At 51.6% G+C, this 16,162-nt stretch overlaps 1 protein-coding gene across 3 annotated transcripts in view; it reads left to right on the forward strand.

Moving 5' to 3' along the window:
* The window catches only part of LOC133236793 (serpin B6-like), a 34,791-nt gene that overhangs the window by 11,142 nt on the left and 7,487 nt on the right, over positions 1-16,162 (forward strand). The window contains exons 1-2 of one of the 3 annotated variants that reach the window (XM_061398993.1): positions 5,803-6,084; positions 9,320-9,422. The exons of 1 other annotated variant lie outside the window; for it this stretch is intronic. The gene's annotated coding sequence lies outside the window, so the exon portion shown is untranslated. Of the gene's footprint in view, positions 1-5,802; positions 6,085-9,319; positions 9,423-16,162 lie in introns of those variants that run through there. One more of the 3 variants, XM_061398995.1, reaches the window with a different exon arrangement.

Genomic DNA, 16,162 nt, shown 5'->3' on the forward strand with positions numbered 1-16,162 from the left:
GGGCCTCAGAGACCCCCAAACGTGAGCCCTCCAGAAACCAGCAGAAGAGGGGAGGGCCGTGGACCCAGACCAGAGAAGTCCATCCCCGAGCCACTGTGTCTGCACTGGAGGGTCTGTGGTCAGAGGCGTGTTCGAGCGCTTGACCGTGCACACTCCTGAGCATGCTCAGTTGCCCACGGGGTCAGAGATGAGCAGACAGGTCCTGTTCACGAGATGGGGGCGGTTCTGACCACGTCATGGATGTACACCGGGTGACTTTCCATCCTGCCGCTGGTACTGGAGATAAAGAGGGGGCTAAGGTTTCAACCAGTCCATCCTAAAGGAAATCAGTCCTGAATGTTCATTGGAAGGATTGACGCTGAAGCTGAGCTCCAATACTTTGGCCACCTGATGGGAAGAGCCATTTGCAAAGACCCGATGCTGGGAAGGATTGAAGGCAGGAGGAGAAGGGGACGACAGAGGATGAGATGGTTGGGTGCCATCACCAACTCGATGGACATGAGTTTGAGTAACTCCGGGAGTTGGTGATGGACAGGGAGGCCTGGCGTGCAGCAGTCCATGGGGTCGCAAAGAGTCGGACTCGACTGAGTGACTGAACTGCACGAAGCTTTCTGCAGCCGCCCGTGTTCCCTGCTGAGATGTGGGGCCCCCGCCCAGCCGATGCTGCGGTTCGGGTGGAAAGTGGTGGGGTGTCGAATGGCCTCCCTGTGGTGTCATCAGGAGCTGGGCTCCCTCTAACCTAATGGTGTGACCAACATTCTCAGCCTGTCTCTAGTCTGCTGTCTCTGCTGTGCCCAAGTCAGCGCCTGAGCTGTGAGGAGAGACAGGCTGCAGAGACGCTGCCCTTGGGAGCGGGCGGTGGGCAGGCCAGCGGCGTCAGCGCCCCCCTCGCCCCAGCCTGGACCACTGTCGCCTGAAGTGAGCTGTCTGTCCATCCAGGGTCTGAGGCATCTGTCCTTCGTCCCCACCAGGCCGTCAGTGGGATGCTGTGACGATGGACACAGTGGGCCCGTGTGTTACAGAACCTGTCACACAGCTCGGCCTCTGCACATCTCTTTCTTAGCTCGATCTACTGCGTTAAATGTCATCTGCAGTTTCCTCAAAACTGTATTTTTCAAATTGATCTCATTAAAATTTTAAAATATAATTGCCTTATAATCTCCCGTGCATTTGTTATCAATAAACTTGGAATTCCTGTCCTCGTCATAGTCCTTCCCTCGTGGCTCAGACCGGGAAGAATCGCCTGCAGTGCGGGAGATCGGGCTTCGATCCCTGGTTTAGGAAGGTCCCCGGGAGATACTGGCTCCCCACTCCAGGATTCCGGCCTAGAGAATCCCACGGACTCAGGGTCGCAGAGTCAGACGTGGCCGAGCCTTCTCACTCTCACTTACTTTCCTCCCAATTGATCTTGTCTGTGACCAGCTCGGCTTCAAGGAGGAGTGGCCGGTGGGCCTCTCTGAGCCCCCCAGAAGGACCTGCGGCTCAGTGCTCTGCTTTCATTGTCTTCAGATCCTTTATAGCTTTTGAGCAGAGGGTCCTGCATTCTCATTTTGCTCCAGACCCTGCAAATTACGGAGCCAGTCCTGCCATGGACTATAGTACCTTTTATGGAGAAAAATAGTCTTTTTTTCAGATGTTGAGTAGCAGGTAAGCTCAAAGCAAATCCTGAGAAATGAAAGATCTTCTCAATCCACTGTTTCCACATTAAAATATATACACATTTTGGTCGGGATATTTCCATAGTTGGCTTTTGAACTCCACACAGCATGTGTTTCCATGAGAGAAAGAAGTAGCCCAGTTCAGGTCATTTCAGTCGCTCAGCCATGTCTTATTCTTTGCAAGCCCATGGACTGCAGACGCCAGCACTCCCTGTCCATCACCAACTCCCAGAACTTACTTAAACTCATGTCCATCGAGTCGGTGATGCCATCCAAGCATCTCATCCTCTGCCTTCCCTTCTCCTCCTGCCTTCAATCTTTCCCACCATCTGGGTCTTTTTCAGTGAGTCAGCTCTTCGCATCAGGTGGCCAAAGTATTGGAGTTTCAGCTTCAGCATCAGTCGTTCCATGAACATTCAGGACTGATTTCCTTTCGGATGGAATGGTTGGATCTCCTTGCTGTCCAAGGGACTCTCAAGAGTCTTCTCCACACCACAGTTCAAAAGCATCAATTCTTCGGCGCTCAGCTTTCTTTATGTCCAGCTCTCCCATCCACACGTGAGCATGGGAAAGATGAGGCAGCCCAGCATGACCGTTGATTTTGTGTGTCGCCTTGACTGGGCCAGAGGACCAGTTAGCTGGTCTAACACCAATTGAGATGTTTCCGTGAAGGTAGCTTTTACAGGAAATGAGGATTAAATGAGTCGACTTTGAGTAAGGCAGACTGGCCGCCAGCACGTGTGTGGGCCTGGTCCAGTCAGTTGAACGTGACTGAGGTCCCCTAAGGAAGAGGCGCTTTCCTCCAGAGGCCTGTGGACTCAGGCTGCACAGAACCCTTCCCTTCCAGGGCACAGTCTCCCCCGTCCCTTCCTCTCTCTGTGTTCAAACCTCAGAAATCGCCCGGAAAATGGTGGCTGTCAGCTTTAGCGCCTGCACTGCCCAGCCCTGTAGTTCCACCACTCACTCACAGCCTCCCGGAAGGAGGATGCGGATGGTCCTGGAAGCTCGCCCTGCCTCTATTTGCAACTTTCCTTGGTTATCTGAGGTCAAGGTGCAGGCGGCATGTTCCCCGCTCCTGGTAGGAACAGTCATCTTCCTCTTCTGAGCCAGCGTCCTCGTGTCAGTGTCCCTCTGGCCTTGGAGTCACCCTCAGCGTTCCTGTGGGCTTCTCCGGTGAAGTATCCGCCTGCCAGTGCAGCAGATGAAGGGTTGATCCCTGGGTCGGGAAGATCCCCTGGAGGAGGAAATGGCTACCCCTCCAGGATTCTTGCCTGGGAAACCCTGTGGACCGAGGAGCCTGGTGGGCTACAGTCCACGGGGTCGCAGAGTTGGTCACAAATTAGCGACTGAGCAAAGCAAGTAAGATAAAGCCTCGAGCAGAGAGGTGCCGGTTGACACAGTCACGCCCCGCTCCCCGTCTTACCCACCCAGGCCTGCTTTTGTCCTCAGGTGCCCCCAGAGGCACAGACGGCCCTTCCCCGGCTTCATGGAGTGGTCTCAGGACCGCAGAGCCAAGCGCTTTGCCATCCACTGGGAATCTGGAGGAAAGATCCCATGATGATCCATCTGCTCGTGAAAATGGGGCTGAAACAATATGGCCATTCCTCACAGCCTCCACACAGAAGGCCCGCATGAGGCCCAGTTCCACCTCTGGGTATGTCCCCAGAAGAACTGAGAGCAGGGTCTCAGACAGACACTCGCAGCCCCGTGTCTGCAGCAGCGTTATTCTCAGCAGCCAGGCGTGCAGGCCTCCCACCTGTCCATCCGAGACAAACGGTAACAGAGTGTAGTCTCCACACAACGGAGACGCACCCGCCTTTAAGAGGAAGGTGAGCCGGACACAGGCTCTGACACGGATGACCCTTGGGGATGTGACGCCAAGTGAAACACACCCGTCCAAAAGAACAAATCCTGTGCGATCCCACTCACATTCTTGCCAAAATCTGTCCTCCCTTTCTTCCACAATCTCCCGAGTTTAAATTAAAGTGGAGGTAGCCTGGTTCAGGCTTCAGGAAAAGGGCAGCATACCTCTGACCGACTTCAGACCCTGGACCCTGCTGTCCCTCATACCTGCCTGCAAGCATGACAATCGTTACCAGCAAGTCAAGGGGCACTTCAGATATGAAAGTGCGTGGGCCTTGGAATTTCTTAGCTCCTGATGTTAGGCCCCAGTCTAAGGAATCTTCTGACTCACAAGGTGAAACAAACAGCATTGTTACAGTTAAAGAAAAAACCGGAGCTGCGTTTTTTTCACTGAGCCGATGATGATATCAATGTGCAGCCTGGGATTATAAATGGCAGCCCCCATAAGCGCAGTGTGAAGTCTCAACAGCCCGGGATCCTTTCCTAGCTGGGGGTCCAGACCGACCTCATTCGGCATTTCCCAGGGAAACTCCAGTCTGGAGGTCGGCTGGGAACCCACCTCGGTGATGTGAGTGCTGTCACTTCTCTCTATGGTTTCTATTTCTTTTCTTTTTATACCTGCATGCTGAAATTAAGTCAAAGAATCTATTGACAATTAAACCTGTTTATTTGTGTGTAACAAGCTGGAATCAAGATTGCCAGGAGAAATATCAATAACCTCAGATATGCAGATGACGCCACCCTTATGGCAGAAAGCAAGGAGGAACTAAAGAGCCTTTGATGAAAGTGAAAGAGAAGAAGGAGAATTTGACTGAAAACTCAGCATTCAAAAAGGGAAGATCATGGCATCTGGTCCCATCACTTCATGGCAAACAGGTGGGAAAACAATGGAGCTGTGAGAGACTTCATTTTCTTGGGCTCCAAAATCACTGCAGATGGTGACTGTAGCTGTGAAATTAAGACGCTTGCTCCGTGGATGAAAACTTATGTCTAACCTAGACAGCATATTAAAAAGCAAGACGTTTCTTTGCTGACAAAGTTTCATCCATGGAAAGCTATGGTTTTTCCGGTAGTCATATATGGTTAGGACAGTTGGATTATAAAGAAGACTGAGTGTCAAAGAATTCATGCTTTTGAACTGTGGTGTTGGAGAAGACTCCTGAAAGTCCCTTAACTGCAAGATCAAACCAGTCAATCCTAAAGGAAATCAGTCCTGAATATTGGAAGGACTGATGTTGAACCTGAAGCTCCAATACTTTGGCCACCAGATGCAAAAACCTGACTCATTGGACAAGACCCTGATGCTGGGAAAGATTGAGGGCTGCAGGAGAAGGGGGTGACAGAGGATGAGATGGTTGCACCGACTCGATGAGTTTGAGCAAGCTCCAGGAGTTTGTGATGGACAGGGAGGCCTGGAATGCTGCAGTCCATGGGGTCACAAAGAGTTGGCCATGACTGAGGGGCTGAGCTGAACAGAACATGGGATTTTTCTTGTTAAGGAATCCTTCAAATGGAAAATGAAGGTAAAACTTCTGGCAAACCAATTCAGGACATGGGGATTTAAATATGGCTCTTCTTTGCGAAGAACTGCGCTCTTTATCTGCAGAACTCTGTCCTGGATGGTAGGGCAGACAGCAACCCGAAGGCGAGCCAGCAGCAGTCGGGGCTCTCTGCGGTTCTCGGCTCAGACTCACCTGCTTCCTCAGCCACATCTCCCCCTGCTTACAGCTGGGTCACACCTGCCCTGCCCCGGGCGTGCGGCTCTGAGGCTGTGAGGTTCTAAGAGCTGAGTGTGCGTGGTTCCGGCTCAGAGAAGTGTTGGCGGCTGGTGCACAGGGAAAGGGGCTCTCGCCCACCAGGGCCTGATGCCCAGAGTCACCGGTTATGAGCCCGGGCAGCCACGACTGGCTGCTTGTGAGTAATCAGGTGTCTTGGTTTCCGATAACCGATCACCACAAATCAGGGTGAATGTGTCCTGGAACCTCGCCATATGCACGATGTTAACATATGCTCGATATCCTGTGTATAATTCACATGTAATATGATCAACAACAGCAGTCAGTGCCAGGGTGTGTGCACATTCACCTGAGGTGCGTCCAGGGAACCCAACTGGGGTTCCCCGGGGTCCTGGTTCTGCTCATGGAGCAGGTAATCTCTGGCCAGGGTGGGGGTCGGAGGTGGTGGTGGGGATACAGGAATCACCTATACTCTCATTGTGACAGAGTCTCCGCTGGGTCTGGAAAATTCTATGAAGTTGCTGGTGAACCATTTTCACTTTCATTTCTACATAGGCTCTTCCCTGTATTCCCCAGGCCAGGTTAGATTCAGTCCCAAAGAGATTTTTCCTGTCTTCCTCCGGTTATCATGACTTATGCCCTCCTGGGCTGAATGAGTCTGTGACACCATTATCAGCTGGTGGGCACTGTCCCCCTTGAAGACAGGTAGCGCGCCCGGAGGTATTTTTGTTGTCATAATGGAGGGAGGTGCAGCTGGCCTCTAGTGGAGGAGCACAGGAACCACGTCAGGAATGGTCATCTGACCCCACTCGTCAGCCGTGCTGCCTGTGAGCAATGCTGGCTGGACACGTAATCGGGCCCCTTTCACGTCGGAACCCACCACATCTCCAGCACAGCGGTGTGTCTGGAGGTTTCTCTTCGGGGGCCTAGTGGGTGTCGTGCAAAGTCAGTGGTGGTATTTCGCATCAGCAGTGGTAGAGGCAGATGTTTACCAAGCTTCCCATCACTTCTCACTGAAGTTAACGAACGTGACACGCAGTGTCTTCTGGAAACTGCCCACCAACTCTGTGGAGCAAATAGGTGTAAATGCTGTCAGGAAGTCAGGTTCAGACATTCGTGAAAAGGAAATACCAGCAACGCTAGCACATGTCTTAAACGCGGGCTGAGAGATACCCGTCTGACTCTGATTTTGAATTTTAATATTGCTTCTGAATTATGTCTGCCTCCTTTCTTGTTTCTGAAGCCCCCCTCCCTGGCGTCACTCCCAATACACCCACCCCATGTAGCCCAGCCTGTGCGTCCCCCCGACTCCCTGTTCCCGCTGTCCTGTAGGAGGACTACCCTGGGTCCTCCCTTCCCAGATCTCCGCTCCTGGGCAGGTCACCGCCACCCTCACCGCCCACCCAGGACCTCTCACCTCTTTCTGAGGCACACTGCGATTGCTTCAGTTCTGAGTCTCAGGGAATTTTACCCCTATCATTTGACTTGCTTCTTAAGTGTCTCTTTAGGTCCAACCTGGTCCTTTCCTCTGTGTCATAAATCCACATTAGGACTGAACAGGGTTTTTAGAGAGAAGCCTCTTGTGAAACTGAAGCTTTCAATCTGTGTAGTTTTCATAAAATTCCTTGGTCTGGAAAAAACCCTCCGAACGGCCATACTTGAAGTCCCGCTTCTCTGCCATGTGACACGCAGCGTGGTGGTGGGGGGAGATTAGTGAGCCAGAGGAGGGGTCCCGGCCCTCTGACTGGGCTGCCTCTGTGACACACATCCTTCCTCTCAGCTCCTGGTGCCATTTTGGGGGCTTGACCTCACTGGGGGTGGTGCTGGGTCAGCCTCGGGATCCAGGAATCTCCTGGTTAATCAACATTCATTTTTAACCATCAGCCTGATCTGTCTTTCAGTGTTGCCGAGCACTGGGACACCTTCCTGGGCTCGGGTCCCCTCCTCCCGGCCACCTCTTGTTTCTTTACAGAAGCTAAAACACTTGAGGACAGGGCTGCAGGGAGCAGGGGAGCCGACTGCCCAGCACTTTGTGTGGAACCCCGGAACCACTGGGCGCCCTTCTCTGGGTCCCGTGTGCTGGGTGCAGGCCATTCCCAATCTGGCTTGGATTTCAAGGCTCCTTCCTGCCACTGTCTTCTCTTCAATCCCCTCCAGGACACATGTACCTTCCCCCCACCACCACCTCCCGGGAACTCCCAGGTCATTCTCAGAGGACCTGTTCTCTGACATCACCGGGAAGACCCGGCTCTAAAATGCTGTTTCCCTCTGCGTCTGGCTCAAGGGCTTTCACATTTGTACTTAGTCACATCCCCCAGGAGCCTCACCATCCTTTTAGAAATGTGTCCAGACACTGCAGTTGAGGTACGGACACAAAATCAAGTCAAGGAGAATGAGGCTGTCCTAAGGCCAGTCACCTAGTGGGAATCACACAGAATACGGAAGCTCCTCCACAAAGTCCGTCCAGAATGAAGTGTCTGCCGGGGACTTTCTTGGGGAATTTCTGTGTGGCTGCCACCATCTACATGTTTTCTCATGAAATCTAAGAAGTATGTCTGAGCACTTCTGGTGTTCTCATCACCTGGGAGGCACCTCACGTCAGAGGTCATGACTCAGCCAGGGGCCCAGCGCCCAGCCCACTGCCACGCTCATTGGAGAGGCTGAGACGTCCCTGCTACTTGAGGTGACAATCTTCATTATGCAAGGATGGAGCACTCATGGAGGAAACAAGTTTAGAAGGAGAAACGTCTTCAAAGTTAAGGAAAAAGCAAGTGTAGACTGATCAGTTCTGTTCAGTTCAGTCGCTCAGTCGTGTCCGACTCTTTGCGACCCCATGAATTGCCGCATGCCAGACCTCCCTGTCCATCACCAACTCCCGGACTTCACTCAACCTCACGTCCATCAAGTCGGTAATGCCATCCAGCCATCTCAGCCTCTGTCGTCCCCTATTCCTCTGCCCCCAATCCCTCCCAGCATCAGTCTTTTCCAGGGAGTCAACTCTTAGCATGAGGTGGCCAAAGTACTGGAGTTTTAGCTTTAACATCATTCCTTCCAAAGAACACCCAGGGCTGATCTCCTTTAGAATGGACTTGTTGGATCTCCTTGCAGTGCAAGGCACTCTCAAGAGTCTTCTCCAACACCACAGTTCAAAAGCATCAATTCTTCGGTGCTCAGCTTTCTTCACAGTCCAACTCTCACATCCATACATGACCACTGGAAAAACCATAGCCTTGACTAGACGGACCTTTGTTGGCAAAGTAATGTCTCTGCTTTTCAATATGCTATCTAGGTTGGTCATAACTTTAATTCCAAGGAGTAAAAGTCTTTTCATTTCATGGCTGCAGTCAACCTATGCAGTGATTTTGGAGCCCCCCAAAATAAAGTCTGACACTGTTTCCACTGTTTCCCCATCTATTTCCCATGAAGTCATGGGACCGGATGCCATGATCTTCGTTTTCTGAATGTTGAGCTTTAAGCCAACTTTTTCACTCTCCTCTTTCCCTTTTATCAAGAGGCTTTTTAGTTCCTCTTCACTTTCTGCCGTAAGGGTGGTGTCATCTGCATATCTGAGGTTACTGATATTTCTCCCGGCAGTCTTGATTCCAGCTTGTGCTTCTTCCAGCCCAGTGTTTCTCATGATGTACTCTGCATAGAAGTTAAATAAGCAGGGTGACAATACACAGCCTTGATGTACTCCTTTTCCTATTTGGATAAAGGTGTTCAAAGTTACGGAAGAAAGAAGTTTAGAGCGAAAAAGGTCTTCAAAGTTAAGGAAAAACCAAGTTTAGAGGGAGAAAGGCCTTCAAAGTTCCAGAAAGCTTTGCAGAACAAGGCCATGCTCAGCATTGCTCTTTGTAGGCTGCTGAGACATGGCATCTGAGTGCCCACAGGCAGAGCAGCAGGCACGGTCTTTCGCTAACAATACCCGGACAGGGCTCACTGGGCTGAGAGTTAGGAGGCCAAGAGGGACTGACTTTGGTGGTGGTGGGAGATGGTGCTCTGACGGGTGACCCAGACCTGTTGGGGTGCGCTTGCCAGAAACCCACTCTGTTTCTTCTCTAGAGCTGAAAGTCAGATCATGAAATAAAGCCTCGAAAAACGCAGAAACCTCCTCCCTTCTGGACAGTGTTGGGAAACTTCTGAAATAGCTTTCAGAAAACCTCCTGTAAGTGTTGATTGCACTGACACTATGGTTATACTCACTGCATCCTGGGTCAGGAAGTTCAATGCCCTGTTTTTCTTTTTTTTTGTCAGGATCCTTCAGATTCAACCAGATAGGGAAATATTTTTCAGATACAATGCTACTTTCTTAAAAGTAAGCACATAGGGAAAATTTAGTTGGAAAAGATAACATTTCAAAATCTTTTGAGTTTTAGTTGATTGTTAGAAGGAGTTCATGTCCCCTGTGTATCTCTTTGGGGCTTCTCTGGTGGCTCAGATGGTAAAGAATTGGCCTGCAATGGCGGATACCCAAGTTCGATCCCTAGGTCAGGAAGATCTCGTGTAGAAAGGAAAGGCTACCCACTCCAGCATTCTGGCCTGCAGAATTCTAAACATGAACCACACAGTCCGTGGGTCACAGAGTCGGACACAACTGAGCGACTTTCACTCTCACTCTGGCGGGGCCTCAGCTTCTGTCCTCAGCTATGACTCTGACACACAGGCGCAGCTGGGCCGGTGAATCCCGCATGCGGCTCCTGCACCCACGTCCCGTATCCTGCTCTGTTCCTACTTGTCTCCTGGACACCTTCACTTAATGCTCTGCAAGCACCATGAGTCCTCCTTGACAGGAGATGCGGGTTTGATCCCTGGGTCAGCAAGTTCCCCTGGAGCAGGAAATGAAAATCCTACGGGTGGATTTTTAGGCCATGGTGAGCGACAGTCCACAGGGTCTCAAGGAGTCCAGCACGACTGACGACTGAGCACAGCAATGCTATGTTACACCCCTGACTTTCCCCTTCCCCGGGAGGCTCTCTTTCACTTAATCACATCACGATGAGTACAGATACCTGAGTTACACTAGTAACTGGCACCTGCATCTCCACTCCTTTCCTGGCCCCTTGCCCCCAGTCCACCTGTTCTCACATCCTGTGATGCCCGCCCTCATCAGCTCTGGGCAGCATCCCGTCACTGCTGCACTGCCCAGGCTCAGGCCCACCTGGCTGTGCCCTGGTCCCCAGAGTCAAGTCCTAAGGGCCCCTGGGGCCTCTCCCCCTGCACCCAGTCCATCCTGAGGGCTGGTGCTGGAGTCAGAAAGGAAACGGGAGGGAAGGAGGGGAGGATATGGATGAATGAAGGAATCACGTTACTCATCCAGTTTCAGTCTTACAATGGTTCCCGATGTTCTTGTTCAGTCCCTCAGTCGTGTCTGACTCTTTACAGCTCCGTGGACTGCAGCACGCCAGGCTTCCCTGTCCATCACCATCACCCAGAGCTTGCTCAAACTCATGTCCATTGAGTTAATGATCAATCCAACCATCTCATCCTCTGTTGTCCCCTTCTCCTCCTGCCTGCAATCTTTCCCAGCATCAGGGTCTTTTCCAATGAGTCAGCTCTTCACATCAGGTGACTAAAGTATTAGAGCTTCAGCTTCAGCCTCAGTCCTTCCAATGAATATTCAGGATTTACTTCCTTTAGGGTTGTCTGGGTTGATTGCCTTGCAGTTCAAGGGACTCTCAAGAGTCTTTTCTGACACCACAGCGCCATGACTGACGGATAAAACCCCAATTCCTCAGAAGAGCCTCCAGGTTCTTTCCAGTCCAGCCCTGCTCAATCCTTCCAGCCCTGCCTGCCTCACCTTGGCTGCTCCCCAGCCCAAACCCTCTGCCCGGTCCTGCGTGTACCTCCTGGGAGCGGGACCCCTTTCCCATCAATGACTCCCCCTCCAGCCGCCCCTGGACCTCATCCCTCCCTTGGGCCCAGCTCTCTGTCACCCTGGGAGCCCAGCCCACGCCCCACTGCATCACTAGCTCCGACCTTCTGCCCCATCAAACCGGTTACATGCCCATCAGAGCCGCCACCTGCTGCACAGAGACACAACCTCTTTCCTGTCCCTCTGAACCCACAGAAGAGGAAGAGCGTGTTTGATCAGTTTTATCCCTCGCCTCCTTTCTGACCTGATAGAGTCCTCCATACAATCAGCTTCCAACCCATAGAGCGTGGGGGTTTCCAGCTCTGCTACCTAGGTGGGCTTCGGGGGTAGGAAGATGCTGTTGCTCCCTGTGCAGGTCTAACTGTCGCCCCGCCCTCCGGCATGGCTCAGTCTGCCTGCCCCTCCCGCTCTGCCCGCCCCTCCAGCCCAGGTATTTGGGCCCCAGCGCCAGGGTCCCTGCCCAGCCCGCTCCTGACTGCGCTCCTTACTGTACCTGTGGGGCAGTGGGGCCGCGGCACTGGCCTGCACGAGGCGGAAGGTGGGGTGGCCGGGCAGTGGACATCACGACGCTGTGAGTGTGGATCCTGGACCCCCGCGCCCGCTCAGGGTCCTGTGAAATGTGTGTGCTTCTTACTGGCATGTGCATGCAATGCAGAAGAGCTGTCCCTTAATGTAAAAGTCCCACTAGACTGTTTATCGTTTTCTTTGATACCTGCAATGTCTTTATGATAAATTTCTTAAATTTGGTCCTTTTTTTTTCTTTTTTAGGATTAAGCCTTCTTTAATCTTTTTATGATTGACTAGTAAGGATTTTTATGTTATTACAAAGTGATCATGAAAGTCAGCTTAAAAAAAAAAAAGAAAGTCAGCTTATAATTATGTGACAGGTTATTTTCAAATTCACGGCTCAGGACAAATAAGAAGGATCTTAGTAAATGGTACTCAGTGTTTGGAGATTTATTTCACAGTTGACAGAGAAACCAGGTAATAAGCGAGGAAGTGGTTTTTAAACATGAAAGTACTGTTTTACTCTGCTCAAAAAAGAGTTTGTAGACGTGTGACCATGTGTTTAGCTTGTCTCTCGTGTTGTCGTTCCGTCGCTGAGTCGCGTCCGACTCTTTGCGACCCCATGGACTGCAGCCCGTCAGGCCTCCCTGTCCTTCACACACTCCCAGAGTTTATCCAAACTCATGTCCATTGAGTCGGTGATGCCATCCAACCATCTCATCCTCTGTTGTCCCCTTCTCCTCCCGCCTTCAATCTTTCCCAGCATCAGGGTCTTTTCAAATGAGTCAATTCTTCCCATCAGGTGGCCAAAGAATTGGAGTTTCACCTTCAGCATCAGTTCTTCCAATGAATATTAAGGACTGATTTCCTTTAGGATGGCCTGGTTGGATCTCCTTGCAGTCCAAGGCACTCTCAAGAGTCTTCTCCAACACCACAGTTCAAAAACATCAATTCTTCACCGCTCAGCTTTCTTTATAGTCCAACTTTCACATCCATATCTGACTACTGGGAAAACCATAGCTTTGACTAGATGGACCTTTGTTGGCAAAGTAATGTCTATTCTTTTGAATATGCTGTCTAGTTTGGTCATAACTTTTCTTCCAAGGAGTAAGTGTCTTTTCATTTCATGGCTGCCGTCACCATCTGCAGTGACTTTGGAGCCCCCCAAAATAAAGTCAACCACTGTTTCCACTGTTTCCCCATCTATTTGCCATGAAGTGATGGGACCACATACCATGATCTTAGTTTTCTGAATGTTGAGCTTTAAGCCAACTTTTTCACTCTCCTCTTTCACTTTCATCAGGAGGATTTTTTGTTCTTCTTCACTTTCTGCCATAAGGGTGGTGTCATCTGCATATCTGAGGTTATTGATGTTTCTCTCAGCAGTCTTGATTCCAGCTTGTGCTTCATCCAGCCCGGCATTTCTCATGATGTGCTCTGCATATAAGTTAAATAAGCAGGGTGACAATATACAGCCGTGATGTACTCCTTTTCCTATTTGGAACCAGTCTGTTGTTCCATGTCCAGTTCTAATTGTTGCTTCCTGACCTGCATACGGATTTCTCAAGAGGCAGGTCAGGTGGTCTGCTATTCCCATCTCTTTCAGAATTTTCAAGTTTATTGTGATCCACACAGTCAACAGCTTTGGCATAGTCAATAAAGCAGAGATAGATCTTTTCCTGGAACCCTCTTGCTTTTTCGATGATCCAGCGGATGTTGGCAATTGGTCTCTGGCTCCTCTGCCTTTGCCATAGCCTGTGTTTGCTGTGACCAGTGCGTTCTCTTGGCAAAACTCTATTAGCTCTTGCCCTGCTTCATACTGAAAGGAGGGGATTACAGGTCCCGTGGACCACCCAGCCTCTACCCTGCCTGCTGCCAGACCAGGAGGCTCCTTCATTTGCTGGATCCACACGAAAAAAAAAAACTGCTCACCCCTAGATCACTCACATCCTGCCATGTAAACAATTTCCAACCTTGTTTTGTGTTTTCTCCTTAATATAACAAACATCCCAGAACTATCAGGCATTTGTGGAAAGCCTGTGTATGAAAGAGAGCCAAATATTATAAACACCAACCACAGGAGCAAAACCCCAGAAGAAGAGAGAGAATGAGAGGAGCAGAAGACAACACAGCAGCCTGTGACTGACATCCTCCAGGGAACTGGAGCGGAGGGCAGGAAAGAACAGCAGAGGACTCGGAGTCTTTAGCAATGAGGGATAGAATGGCTAAGGTTGGAGAAAAGCACTAGAAAAATTGGAAGAGAAAGTCAACTGTGTCTTCCAGAAAATGAGATGGAAAATGCAGGAGAGGGAGGCAGATGAGAGCAGAGCTCTCTGCCCGCAGCAGGCAGCCATGCCTTGCCCAGTGCCCTGCAGATAGCAGCTTCTGCGCTGGCCGGTAGGAGGTGCAGAGAAGAACAGTCAGTCCACAGGGGTGACAGGGGCCTTAAAAGTTCCCAGAGGGGAAGGGGTAGGGGAAGTTTCTTGAGTTGCCAGTTTGAAGAAGGCAGGGGTTAGTCCCTCAGTCGAGTGTGACTCCTTGGGACCCCATGGACTGTACCTTTCCAGGCTCCTCTGTCATGGACAGAGAATTCTCTGGGCAAGAATACTTGAGTGGGTTGTCATGTCCTTCTCCAAGGGATCTTCCTGATCTAGGGATTGAACCCAGGTATCCCGCATTGCAGGCATATTCTTTACTGTCTGAGTCACCAGGGAAGCCAGGTTGAAAGTGCCCACCAAGTACACAGCCAAATGGATAAAGCCCGCCCATCTGGGGACAGACACAGCTATGTGACGTTGAGAATATCAGGGATAGGGGTCAGAGGTCAAGCGCTTCCGCCTGCTGGGGAGGGGGGGAGGGACGGGGCTGGGGTGGCTGTGTCCTCAGACTTCAGGCTGGGAAGCCACAAAGCAGTACCTCTAAGGTCCAGTCCAGAGGCACAGTGACCTGCGGACCTCTCTGGATGCTGCCACTCCACCCGTCGCTAGGCAGGCTGGAATAACGACGTGTCCATCATGCTGGAAGTCAGGATGTGCCTGTTCTGTCTTAGAACATCCTTGGACCCCTCACTTCCCCAAAGGAGGGAGGAAACCGCGAAGCAGGGAGCACGGGGCCCAGCGCAGGAAAGGGCGGGGGTCCAGAGTGGCGAGGACCGGGAGCCTCACGCCCGGAAGAGGAGGGGCAGCCGCGCCCGCGCCTCGGGCGCACCTGCGAGGGAGGAAGGTGGGGGCCAGGGGCTGAGCGCTTCGCGGGGCGACCCCGTCTCCAGGCTGCGTGTGAGCAGCTCAGAAGGAGACTTCTGCCCAGCTTGGCCTCAGCAGCACCAAGACTCTCCCGCTCCTTGTGGACTCGAGGATTCAGTTTGTGCTTTACAGCTTTTCCCTTAAAAGGGACTAAGAGAGGGCCTTCCCTGGCAGTCCAGGGGTCCGGCACCGCGCCTCCACTGCCGAGGACCCGGGTTCAGTCCCTCCTGAGGGCGTACGGTCCCCCAAAGAGAAAAAAAGAAACCAAGAGAGGGGCTGATACTTGGTGTCTTGGGACTTGGAAAGGCATTCTAAATGGATGTAAAGGAAGGAAATGGCAACCCACTCCATTATTCTTGCCTGGAAAATCCATGGACAGAGGGGCCAGGTAGGCTGTAGTCCACGGAGTCACAGAAGAGTCGGACACTGCTAGCTAGTAACCAAATTGGATATTAAAGATGGAAGAGAATGTGTGTGGGGGGAGTGTTTCTTCTCCTCTGCCATCTTCCTGGTTAGTCTAGGAGTTAAATTTAGCTAAGACAAAACAATAGCAGAAATCCAACCCTACTAAATTTCGTGCGAAAATCGAAGATACAAGACTCAAGAGGTGACAAGGCAGGCAGCTTTATGTGTGTGTGAAGATTTGACAAAACAAGGGGTTTTTGCCTGGGGTAGCAAGTTCGTGAAGTAACAGGGTTTGCTGGTTCCTTGTTCAACCATTTCAGCCTTGAATTTCCCTCTTTGGTTGTAAAGATGTCTCTCTACCTCTGGTACAGGGACGATATTTCCATGTGGAGATTTATTTTCAGCTTTCAGGGTGAGCAGAAGAAAGGCAGAGCACGCTTTTTGCACCAGCTATTTCTCAAGTCTCTTTACTTCAGAGCAATCAGTGTGCTGCCGTGGAGTGTTTTGGGGTGAGCTGCCCTGCACGCCATCAGGAGCACAGATTACCTGGTGCGTCCCTGTCCTCATGCAGGGGGACAGAAATCAGGGAGCTGACGCAGGGCCCGGAGCGGGGCTGCCAGCCTGCACGCCCTGCGGCTTCGCGCCCTTTCCTCGGGCTCACCTGCCTGTTTCTCCCACGTTGGTATCTAGGACTGACGCTGCTTTCTGTTGAAGAACTGGGGATCTCTCAGCTGTCATCCCTTCCCACCAGGCAGAGAGGCCCTGAACCCTCACGCACCCCCACCCCTCCCCCAGTGTCCTGTTCTGGACCAAACGCCCTCCGTGGAGGGGCTGTCGACCTCCGAGGCCGGGCCCTGGAGGTGGACGTGGGCGCGTCCC

This window comes from Bos javanicus, chromosome 23, assembly GCF_032452875.1.
Source record: "Bos javanicus breed banteng chromosome 23, ARS-OSU_banteng_1.0, whole genome shotgun sequence".
Classification (NCBI taxonomy): Eukaryota; Metazoa; Chordata; class Mammalia; order Artiodactyla; family Bovidae; genus Bos; species Bos javanicus.